This window comes from Saimiri boliviensis, chromosome 4, assembly GCF_048565385.1.
Source record: "Saimiri boliviensis isolate mSaiBol1 chromosome 4, mSaiBol1.pri, whole genome shotgun sequence".
NCBI lineage: Eukaryota > Metazoa > Chordata > Mammalia > Primates > Cebidae > Saimiri > Saimiri boliviensis.
Window position 1 is genome coordinate 95,206,057 of NC_133452.1, and position 13,321 is coordinate 95,219,377.

The following is a 13,321-nucleotide window of genomic DNA, read 5'->3' on the forward strand; positions in this document are numbered from 1 at the left end:
ATTAAATATTTTCAGCTGATTCAGAGTTAGCATGTTGTATTTTATGGACTGATACACTGTCAGAAACACTTAAAGTAAAAAATCAAGGTCAATCTGGCCATGCTACATAATATATTAAAGCTAGCTGCTGTAGCAGGCAAACTCTAAACAGGTGAGAAAGTTGATTTTTCATTCAGGTAAAAATTGTAGGTGTTATGTTGAATGAGAGTGGGGCTAGACACAAAAGAGGAAGCTTCTCCTTCATGTAGTCATTCAGGGAACACTGTCTCATGGTGTCTCTGCTCTCTTCAACATGTGGCTTCCATGGTTGCCATGGGCATCAACATCTAGGCAACGTTTGGAGGGAAAAGGGTAAGTAGAACATCAAATGCTGTTATTGTCATTAGGCAGTTGGTGGAATTATCATTGCTAACTGCCATAGTAATTTGGACAAACAAACAGGGAGAATCTCACTATTTGTTTCTATTTAAATATATGATTTATAGGGAAAATATCTATCTTTAGATGCACTTAAGGATTTCCACTTAGAAAGAAATCTGGTGGAGAAGACTTTTATGCAATGAATAATCACCTCTTATTTTGGGATCATGTTTATCACTTTACCAGTGAAAGATTGTCATTTGAGACTTTAGAAGAATTACTGCCATCTCTCAGTAACAGAAGATGCAATGTATGTACCCTGCCACCAGGTGGTGGTTCCTCTACTATGTACTTTGAGAATCAAATCAAAACCAGAAATGATTTCTCATTTAATTCGCTGAAATATAACTTTCTATGCTGCTTATATTTCACTATTTCAATAATCAGATTTAGCCTGGCAGCCAAAGATCTCTATTCTCAGTCCCCAGTTTGTACAGAAAAGCAAATCTATAACTCTAGTGTGATCACTATTTCTCACTTTTTTTCTCATTATACTTCTGTGTCTTTTTTTTTTTTTTTAATCAAATGCTGTCAGAGAGCACCTACTACATAGTAGGGCTAAATTAATGCATATTTTAAGGCTTCAATCATTTTATTCCTTTTATCTAAAATACTTTAGCACTTTGTCCATAAAAGTCCTTCAATAAAAAAGTTCTTCAATACAAATTCAAATTGGATGTAATTTCTCCCATCATTGTCCAAGTAAGAAAGAGGTAATATCCCTTCTCTGACCCATACCCAGGTTTAAGTGCTATGTTTTTTTGTTTTTTGTGTGTGGGGGTTTTTTTTTGTTTTGTTTTGTTTTGTTTTTGTTTTGAGCAATGGTAGCTCTTATACACTGTGTCCAATTGTAGCTTTTAATTGTTATTCCCCTATCTTGATGTCCCATAGTTCCTATCACAGTTTTTGGGCACCCAGTGACTATTAACTGAATAGATGCATTTTAATACCACGTTTTAGAAACATTTTTAAAAGGAAATTCCTACAACATAATGTACATTTTTATTGATCCTTAACTTTTCCTTTCTCATTTTATCCTGAGTTCTAATTTGAGTCAAATTGCCTACATTGTAGTTTAAAAGTTGTTAAGGTGCCAAGTGTTCAAAATTTAGGTAAGCTCGTATCAATATTTCTTGAGGTATTAACACTTTGTCTTGGGGCAAATCTTAGGACTCTTTCCACGTTAATCAAAAGGCAGGTTTTCTTTTGTCTGACTTACTAACTGAATCCATTAAATAAACTTTTTTTTTAAACAAATCCTAGCTCCATCTTTGCCCATGAGTCCCTCTTCTAAGTGTTTAAGGTTACTTTTATCATCTAATGCAAGAACATTTAAGAAAAACATTACTCTTTTATTTATTATTAAAAGAAAACATGACAAACGCTCACTATGTTTTTCTTTCATTGGAATTAGTAGCTAGGTGACCTTGAACTATATGTCCAACAGATCTTCTTTCAGAAACACTCCAGCAATAAATAGATTTTCTAATCTTTCCTAGTACAGAGTTCCCAAAGCAGTTTCCTGAAAGAGTTTATGCTCTTCCTAAAGACGAGAACATTTTAAAATAAAACTATTTTAAAATGAGGTTTAGAGATGGAAATTTAAAGCAATTTCATGACAGTAACATTTATCTCTTTTGGCAGTTCTGATATTTATGTATTGGGTTTTCTCAAAGCTAGGTCACCTTCCTCTGCAACCATTTGGTCTGTTTTAAAAAGTGATTTTCTAAGACCAAAGACTATCCTATTCTATTTAGAGTCCAGCTTCACACTGTCAGAACTTAAAATTCCCCAGACTATCTTGGCAGAGCTGCTTTAGGTCAAACTACAGCCAAACGCAGCCACCTAGGCTCTACTCTCAAAAGGGTCTCAGTCTCCACAAGGGTTAACAGCACCAGTTATGACATAATCCATAGCTGTTCCATTCAAGAGCTGTGGCTACAGACCCCTATGCCAGGTCCCAGATCATTTTTGTTAGGTCTTTGAATACTCAATTGGGCAAATATTTATTCAACAATTAATATGTGCCACATATCGTATTAGCTTCAAAGATGCAAAGCTAAATAAGACATGATTCCTGACATTGAGACGTTTACTGTAAATTGGTCACTGTTTTACTGGACATCTTGTCCTCATTTCTGCGTTTTTCTAGGCCCTTGATCTTTAGCCCAATGTCATTTAAATAATTGACTTTCCAGACATCCTGCATTTTAGAGAGTTCCAGTGCTCCCTGTTGGTATGATCTGTGACCAAACATTTGTCTTATAGTCTTAATCCATTGAGATCTGACACCCACCCAGCAGAAGGAATATAAATAATTAATAAATATTAGACAAGAATATCAGAGTTTATAATAAGGCTTATGGATTTTTCCAAAATAAAAAGGACTATCAGAAATCATCTAAGTCAGTGCTTCTCATGTACTTTAATGTGCATAAGTATCACATGGGGACATTGGTAACACGCAGATTCTGATTTAGTAGATCTGGTATAGGGCCTGAGATTCTGCATTTCTAACCATTTTCTCCTGATACCATGACAACGCTTATACCAGCAAGGTCCTTGGCCTTTTTCCCACTTCTAAATGAGGGCAATGCCATGAGAGATAAGCAAAATCCAGTCAATATGGTCCTAGACTCAGAAAACATGATTAAGTGAATTTAGTCATCTAGTACAAGATTTGTTTGTTTGTCTCTCAAGGCAGCAGAAGCATTGGTGGAGGTGCACTGGATGAACTGAGTTCTTGTTACCTTCTCAGAACATCAAATTGAAGGAGGTTAAGATAGTATGGCAGTTTGTCAGAAAATTAAACATAAAATTTGATGATTCTGATTCAGTAATTCAAGTTCTTGGTACATACTCAACCTAATTAAAAGCAGGGACTTGAAGAAATATTTATAAGTCTATGTTCATTCACAATAGCCAAAAGGTGGAAGAACCCAAGTATGTATCAACAGATAAATTTAAAAAAAAAATGTAGTATGTGTGTACAATGCAATGTGTGGCCTTAAAAAAGAAGGAAACTCTGACTCATGCTAAAACATGGATGAACCTTAAGGACATTATGCGAAATGATATAAGCTCACCACACACACACACAAAAAAAAACCTCTATGATTTCATTTATCTAAAGTATCTAGAGTGATCAAACTCATGGGGATAGAAAGTAGAGTAGAGTGGTGGTTACCAGAGCTGCAGGGAGAAGGGAATGAGAACTTATTGTTTAATTGGTACAGAATTTCAATTTTGCAAGATGAAAAGTGTTCTGTGGATGAATGGTGGTGATGGTAGCACAACAATGTGAACTTAATATTTACTTAACGATACTGAACCATGCTTAAAAAAAGAGTTGAGATGGTAAAGTTTATGTCTTGTGTATTTTACCACAATTAAACCTTTTAAAAATCAAAGAAGGCTTATACAAGGGTACGAACTATCCAGTGAGATAATACCAGGGTGTCTTTGAAACCAGATTTGTTTTATGGAGGTTCAAGTTCAAACCATCAGTGGAGGAAGTTATAGACATTTCTGTTAATTCAGACAGAAAAAAGTTGCTGACAGTGTGACTTGTACCCAGGATTATAAACTATATTGCCAATCTCTTTGTACCACATAAAGGTCCTATTGTTGTACAAACTACAAACAAGAACCCAACACATCTGTCAGAACTGTAACAAAAATTATCCTGTACATCTGCAATCCTAAATTTTATGTCCTGGCCAAAATTCTCTGGTCCTGTTTCCCGGGATTGGTAGCCACAACTTTCCTGAAAAGTTGTTCAACCAATGGCTAAGTGTCTTTTTTAATTAAGTAGATTTATTAAATAAATCGAAGTCATGTTAATAATTTTGTGCAAAGCTTAATTTGTAGATTTAGTATTTAAACTGCTTATAAAGTAAGATAATTGTTTTTATGATTGAGCCTTGTGATTTAATAGTAAATGTGGATGCTTAATTAGGTATGCAAAATATGTAATTAAATATTTTTTTCACCTTTCTGATTTCAAGTTGAAAGGTATAAGATCATTTATTTATGTTTGTAAAAATTCTTGAAATTATTGCAAGAACTAAACATGGTTTGGTGTAATTTTAAATTTTAATTGTGAGACATATCAGAGTTCAGTACTTGGGAAGGATGTACTTGCTGGATCAAGTATCTGAAGTATTTATCAGTGAAAGTTAAAATATTTAATTCATAAATGTAGCTTTAAAAGTTTTAGAAAATTAAACTAAGGAACTTTAAATATGGACTGATTATCAAATAATTATTAAATATGATTATTATTCAGTTCTAAGTTGATCAATCATATCCCCCTTGGAACTGATTGCTAAAATTCAAAATCTCTGAAAATCAAAAGCTTAAGAAGAACAAGATTTGGGGTGTAATACTTTAATAAATTCAGTACTAATTTTAAAGCTAAAGAAACATCTAACTCATTTCTGTGCGCAAAATTTGCTTTAAAATCACTAAAAACTTTCCACTGGCATTCCTAAATAATCTTAGATAGACAATCAACTTTTTCACAGGATCAGAAAAGTAAATTCCAAAACTTGTTCGATAAAGTTGTGTAAACTATAAGCATTTCATTGTTCCACATGTGGTGATTGCGCAACCAGGACAAATCAAAAGCCTTGAGGCAATACAGGGATCCCAAATAAATCTCGTCATATGCTGGGCCACTGAAAGAAATCCTAAGAAATTAATTGTCAACGCCAAGCTGAGTGCAGGCAACCAAGTGTGCAGCATGAAAAGGTTGACAGAAATCAATTATATAAATCATAGTTGAGATATGGATAGAATGTCAGTGCGTGAGCGTCCAGTGAAATAGAAGCAAGACAGATAATCCAGAACCCTAAAAGCAGACACGAAGTTTCTTAAAAGCAAAGAAAATAGTGTTCTTGTTCAGTGCCGTGTCTACAGGCTTTCAGAGTGGGATCATTTCTTATTCACCGTTTGTAACTCCAGTGCCTAGCATGGTTCCAATAATAAATCAACTGCTCAAATATCAGTTCAATGAATGAACAAGATAAAGAAGCTTAAAAAAAATGATAGGCAAAGACTAATGATTAGGAAAAGTAAACAGAATGAGTGTACAAAGACTTTAACAACAAAAAGGAATCAACATTCTGCCCCTTGATCTGCCACTTAATGTGGTCAGGATAAATGTAAGAAGTAATTGAAAATAACAGGATAATTAGAGGGTTTGTGCATAGATGTTGCTTCTGGTTAACAGATAATATTTCTAAACCAAAAGTAAGTCTTCACTGAGTATCTCTACAGATGTTCAGCATACAACCTTCAGACCTTCACATTTCTGAAATAGTAGAGATTACTATTCCCTTAAACCGGCATTTCTAGAAATGTGTTCCGTATGCTGTATAGCCCTACCATAAATTCGTACCATAGATGGGATGGCAATAGGTGTAACTTGAGAACTGCTTCTTAAGTAATTCCTAAGCCTAAGGTATTGCACCTTAGTTAACTCACTTTTCAAAACTCTCTGGAAGAGACTATATATATCCAAGCTCTAAAAAACAAAACAAAACAAAACAAATCAAACAAAAATAGGTATGAATAGATGTTACTGTCTGTCAAAAAAAAAAAAAAGCAAGGTGGGGAGGTGGGATTCTCTTACAAAATCCACTGTGTATTTTAAAGGAAAAAATACAGTTGCTTTGCAAACATTTTTACTCTTTTTTTCCCCCCATAGTTCCTTGAGAAATTAATGCTTCAGGAAATCTTCTTAGACTCTTGAAACCAAGCCCAATTCAGATCTGAAAAACAATTAGCAAAGATTTTTCATGGGACCTAGTTGAAATGTGGCTTGGTAGGATGTTTTAATGTTTTTGTTTCTTTGTTTTGCTTGTTTTTATGTTTATTTGATTTCATTGTTGGCAGTACTTTCCAAGTGCAACCATAATAAGTACGATGCAACTTCATGGAGAATATACCACCAATTTTCAAGGTGATATACTACAATAATAGACAAATTTTGCCTGCTACTTTCACAGTTTTCAAAGGCATTTTCTTCCTCTGAGTCTCTCTAGCATCCTTGTGAGACAGTCAGGGCACATGTCCACCAACAAAAGGAAAACCAGGACGTGACTTCTCATACATGAGTCGTTTTCAGCTCTAGTTTCTTGAATCAGAGGCTAGACTATGTGATTTATGTTTAAGTTGTATTTACCTGTTATCAGCTGTACAAATGTTTATTTTCTTGATTTATCAGGTATCCTATAATGTAACCATGATAACAAATTGAAATGTGATTTGAAAAATAAAATTTTTATTATTTAACAAATTAATAGGCAGAACAAGTGGGATGGTGATCAACCTAGCAGCTTTAGTTAGGATTTTCTTCAAATGAGTTTGTTTCTCATCTAGAATATGCAATGTGATATTTATCTCACTTATATGTACTTTGCTTTTTAAATCAGTTATCTCAACCTTCAGCCATCAACCAATTCCTCTCATTGGTCTACCTTTTAAACATTGAGTTAGCCAACTGGTTCAGCAAAAATGGATCCTAACACCATCTAAATATATTCTCAATAATTTGCCTTTCTGAAGTCTCAGTGAACCTTTCAAAACAGCTGGTCCTTTTTCTCAGGTTGTCAGGTCAGAACCAAGAAGCATCCTAAATTCTTGATTCACCAGATGACCAAATGTAAGTCATTCACTAAACATCTCTTTGGATCATGGATATTATAGGAAATATTTTCATTCCTGATGTCTTAAATCCAATTGGAAGTTCCATCCATTGAGCACCTAAAGGACACTAAAGAAATGACAGATGCTGATGTAGGTTTCTCAGCTTCTGAAATTATTTTCTACAGCTTATAAATATGAAACTGCCAATGTTTACAGAGTAGGAATCTTGTTTTATTCATCTATTTTCCAAGTGCTTAGTACAGTGTTTGGCCCAAAATATGGGTTCAAAAAAGGCTGATTATTCTTATTAACTCTTCTGCCTGACAGAAATAAGTAAGTTTCCATTAGTGTTTGACCCAATCCCAGCATGAAGCTGAGGCACTGGGAAATCTGTCTCCATGATACATAAAATTATTTTTTCCAAAATATTCAGAGCATCAAATTAGCTAACAACATATGGGCCAGAGATAAGAGAGCACCCATCAGGGTTTTGGTGTTTTGGTTTTATAAAAACCTTGAGAAAATTTGTTTTGAAGCTGATATTTTCAAAAAAGTTCTTTGAGTTTTTCAGAACATTTCAATCATTGCTTTTCAAGGGAAATTTTAGTAATTTTTTTCCAACTGAATGGGAAGCTGTGCTATGCAAACAACAAAGATTCTTTTCTTTTGAAAGTTATTCATGTTCTGCTTCCAGGATCATCAGGGGAATTGAATTTTTTAAAAAAAATCTCAACCAAGCAGGCAATCAGAGTTACATTGTACTAGAAACAACCTAAACTCTGAAGTTCACAAGTTTTATGTTTTCTTCTAAGCTTGGGCCTATGTTTTTCTGATGAGTTCTTAAGTTAGTCAAATAAGTTTGCATGACCTGTAGCCAAGTTTATTTTCTTTTAATAGATATCTGTATTCATTTTTAATGATTTTCCTTTTCTTTCTTTATTCTCATATGAGTAAACAGTCTGAATTTTCATCTGTTTCTCAAGAATAGAAATTATTAGCATGAAGCTGCATTTGGCATGAAGCTACATTCACCGTTTTTTCAGAAATCATTTTTTCATTGCATTTTCTTTTGTACATTAAGAAAAGTTGCTTATAGTTGTTTATGTTATTGTCAATATTTTAAATTCAACAAAAGTGACAGTGTCACACAGCTGCAATTCAAATCTAGGACTTTTAAACTCCAAAGCCTAATTGAGTTCTACTTTCTAGTGGTAGAACAGTTAGTAGAATAGTTTCTGCACCTAGAGTAGTTACTGCAGATGCAGGTTTTCAGACACTACTTTTGGGAATTGTGACTCAGTAGATCTTCCCTGGGCTCAGAAATCTGAATTTTTAAAAAGCATTCTGGATGACTCTAAAGCAAGTAATTTACATTCCAATTGACTGGATCACATTTTAACTAAGATTTAACTATACCTGTTTTCTGTTTTCTGCCTCATAACAACAGTTTGAACTCCACTACCAATCATCACATAGTATGAACCAGAGTAATTCATTCTCCCATTTGAATCCTGGTTTTCTTAGCTGTTAAATGGAAATAATTATAATTTTTTACCTCAAAGGAGTAATATAAATATCAGATAACATAATAGGTACTGCAATGCTTCTATCAGTAGAATGTGTTATTTTAAAACAGTATTCAAGCATATATTTTCATAAGAAAAGATGTAAAGCACAAATCATATTTAGATGCTTTAATGTAGGATTATCTGATCACAGTATGGTAAAAATAAATGTTCAGTCTACATTAATAACTTCTTCAGCCTACTGAGCTCTCATCCGTAATCACTATGCAGTGTAGAATATCCTTTATTAATTTACTCACCTCACTACCTCTGAACCTATGCACACACATTCACATATTCTAGTAAGGTCAGTATCATCAGTATCTCCCGATTCAGATACATGCATGTGCACCAACTAACACACACAGTTGCAACTGCTAAGTTAGTGGCAGATTTTTCACTGACTCCATTCTGCATTTCACTAAAAGATAAAATATAACATCTCTTTTCAAGATAATGAAGATTGGTTAACACGAAGTACCTGTGATTGTCACTGACACTTCCACCAACCACATGGACATTGCAGGATCAAGGTGTTTATTTACTCAGGTATATGAACTTCCATTACCCTCCCCCAGTGGGAGAAAAACTCTGAAACAATTGGTATGACAAAAGAGACTGACACCAACAGTCACAGCTTGATTTCATGGTATACCACATGGGATTTTTCTAAAAATGAAGAAACTTTAGCATTTTCTTGTTATTTGGGGCTACAATGCCGTAAGCCTTCCACCTATCCTGTGTCGACTTTAAAAAGAGCAGACCGGCTGGAAAACAAGAGGTAATTTGCATGTGAAGAATAAACAAACAGAAGTCTGCAGTATGCCATCTCAAAAAACAGAATTGATGTCTTTGTTTAGAAAAAGTGGAGCAACAAAGTTTAAGAGAGGAAATAGCAGGCTAGTAATTGACCATCTTTCCCTTTCTGCTCTCCCAACACATGTTTTAAATAGACCTGACCTGACCTCCCTACATCATCAATAGCCTTCTTTCAGTACTCACTGATCCAAGGCTTTTCTTCACCCTAGTACACCAATGTACACAGCATTCGTTTTTTCTAAATAATGGCATCACCATCTCCCACTGCACTTCAGTCATTAAATCATTTTATATTCTACAGCATCAAGAATACATCCCTCTGTTGGCTGTGCGTGGTGGTTCATGCCTGTAATCCCAGCACTTTGGGAGGCCAAGGCAGGTGAATCACCTGACGTCAGGAGTTCAAGACCAGCCTGGCCAACATCATGAAACCCTGTCTCTACTAAAAATTCAAAAAGTTAGCTGGGCATGTTTGTGGGTGCCTGTAATCCCAGCTCCTCAGGAGACTGCAGCAGGAGAATATCTTGAACTCAGGAGTTGCAATGAGCTGAGATAGCACCACTCCAGCGTGGGCAACAAGAATGAAATTCCATCTCAAGGAAGAGGAAGAAGAAGGAGGAGGAGGAGGAGGGGAGGGGAGAAATAATCCCTCTGTCTCATATTCATTGCCTTTCACAAGGTTTTCTTCTTTCAAATTTCCATTAATTTCTTGATTTACAGTTTACTCACCCCACTACCTCTGGGCCTATGCACACACACATGCATGCATTCTATTAGGGTCAATATCGTTAGTATCTCCCAATTCAGATATAGACATTTCTTCCACCATATTTTCACTAATATTCAAATCCATCAAAAATTATTGAGTGAGACTCTGCACTTAAGTGACTATGAAAGGCTTGGGAGGGAAAGATTCCAAACGTTTCAAAAAGCTGGTTTATAATAGGGTGGCAAGACACCTATTTACTCATAGATAGATAGATAGATAGATAGATAGATAGATGGATAGACATTCATGCCTGCATACACATGCACAAACACAAATACATGTACATATGCATAGTATATATTTTGCAGACAGAACTGCTTATACTGTCACCAAAATCAATTTTCTATTTCTCCTGAACACACATTTATTTTCCTGCAGGAAGGCTGGGAGACAAATGTATGTTTCAGTTCTGGCTAAGGGTTTGTGGACATATGTGATATATGTCACTTTTGGGCCTGACTCATACAAAGCTTACAAGCATCTGATGCTCTTGTTTTCTCTCTCTTCTACCAACTACGGAAGGTCTGAGAGGATTACAAAGCTCTGGTATGGTGCTGCCTAATAGAAATATTACATGTGAATTTCTAAATATTCTAATATCCCAAAACAAAAAGGTAAAACTAGTTTAAATAATGTATTTTACTTAATTCAAGAACTATAAAACATTGTCATTTCCACATGTAATCCGTATGAAAATTATTAAATCTAAATTTTACGTTTTTTATACTGTCTTTAAAATGGGCATGTATTTCACATTTTCAGTAGATCTAATTTAGGACTAGCTACATTTCAAATGCTCAATAGCCATATGCAGGCTAGTGACTACTATGTTAGACAGCATAGCTCTAGCAGATAGTGGAATCCCTATCTGGAAGGTGTCTGGGTCTCTGAAACACTTTGTGGAAGTCCATCCCCAAAACACTCTAACTATTCTATGAGCAAAACTCATACTTCTATTTTGTAAATCTACTGAGATTTTTAAGTTGATTAATTCAACAGCTTATCCTAATACTCTCTTATTATATAAAAATGTATGACTGGTAGTGCACTTTGAGATACTTCTACCACAAAATCAATGGAACACTACAGTAGTAGAGGAGACAAGATCTCTTTGGGCTGAGTAGCCCTGGGTGACCTCACACAGAAAAATAAAATTTGAAATAAGAAAAACTAAAATAGCAGGGCACAATGACTCACATCTGTAATGCCAGCACTTTGGGAGGCCAAGGCAGGCAGATCACCTGAGCTCAATAGTTCAAAATAAGCCTGTGAAACATGACAAAAATAGTCTCTACAAAAACATATAAAATTAGCTGGATGTGGTGGTGCATACCTGTAGTACCAGCTACGTGAGAGGCTGAGGATCACTTGAGCATAGGAAGTGGAGGCTGCAGGAAGTCGTGATTGCACCATTGCATTCCAGCCTGGAGGACAAGACCCTGTCCCAAAAATGGAAAACTAAAATAAACAAAGTGGATCATGGACGATATTCCAGGAATTGGTCAAGACAAAGCACAGGGAAGGGAACATCACACACCTGGGCCTGTCAGCGGGTGTGGGCCTAGGAAAGGGATAACATTAGGAGAAATACCTAATGTAGATGATGGGGTGATGGATGCAGCAAATCACCATGGCACATGTATACCTATGTAACAAACCTGCACATTCTGCACATGTACCCCAGAACTTGAAGTATAATAATAAAAAGTCATGTGCCCATAAAATGTTAATTCACAACAAATTAATCTCTCAAAGTTTAAGTTTATGTAAGAGAATTAATGAGATTTTGATAGAAGATATAAATTAAGACCATACTGAGATCATCTTAACTGACTGAATGGATTTGAACTTCAATCTTCCTCAGATAGATCTCAAAATATCACTTTGTTATGCAATAAACAAACATTATGTATTTTTTTCATCTTGTATGGAATAGTCTGTGGAACTACAGTATTTAAAATGGATTGAAGTTGGAATGACTTAAAATAACAAAGTCAGTTTTAAGGCATTTAACACTGGTTTTGGCAAAAGAAAATGAAGTGTGAAGTAAGGAGTTTGAGAGGGGAAATGGGAGAAGAAAGAAAAGAAAGCATGTGGGGAAAATCTGTGACATATCAGGTTCATTCACATTTAAACTTCCTTAAAACTGTTATGGAGTTAATATTTTCACTAATGCAAAAGTTGGCTTAGAGAGGTGAGCCAACACCTAGATTTTCACACACAGTAAGAGCTAGACGGGATTTAAACCTAATTTCATTTAATCTTTTTATTTTGAGAAAGTAAGCCATTGTGTTCTAATAATTTGGCATCAGTGTACACCCATGTTTGGGAGTTCAGAAGAGTAGTAGAATGTTTAGAAAGTATGACACGGAAGAAACAGTGGAAATAGGAAGAAAATAAAAGAGCAAAATGTTATTAAAACCAACGGGAGAATGAAAGCAAATAACTTTAACTAGTGGTGCCAAGAGGATCAAAACAGTTTTCTTTGAATAGAGAGCAAATATGTGCTTATGTATAGACAAAGGAAAATCAAGCAGCGGTCAGGACTGATGATGATAGAGAGAACAGGGATAATCAAGGCAAACCTCTTATGCTACAGTTGGTTTTTTCACTCTTTATCCTGTAAACTCAAAGAGAACTTCATATATTTATCCACAGTTCAAGAGAAGGAGCACAGACGGGATATAGAAAACGCATGTGTATAAGATTGGAACTAGAAGTAGCCAGGTGAGTTAGACAAGTGTCCTCACTGTGGGATTTATTATTTAGGGCTTACCACAGATGTTTCAGTTCTCCTTTGGGGCGCAAGACAGAACTTTACTTTTATGCGTCCTCTGACGTTAGCCATGGCCATGCGACCTGCTTTAGCCAATGAAATATCAGCGAATGCGTCAGAAAATCATTAGGAGCCTGTGCAAGACTCATATTTCCCTCCCCTTCTCACCAAAATCCTAGAAACCATGCATTAAGATAAACCAAATATCGTATGTTCTCACTTATAAGTGGGAGCTAAGTTACGAGGATGCAAAGGTTTACACAATGGACTTTAATACAATGATACAATGGACTTTGGTGACTCAGGGGAAAGCGTGGGAGG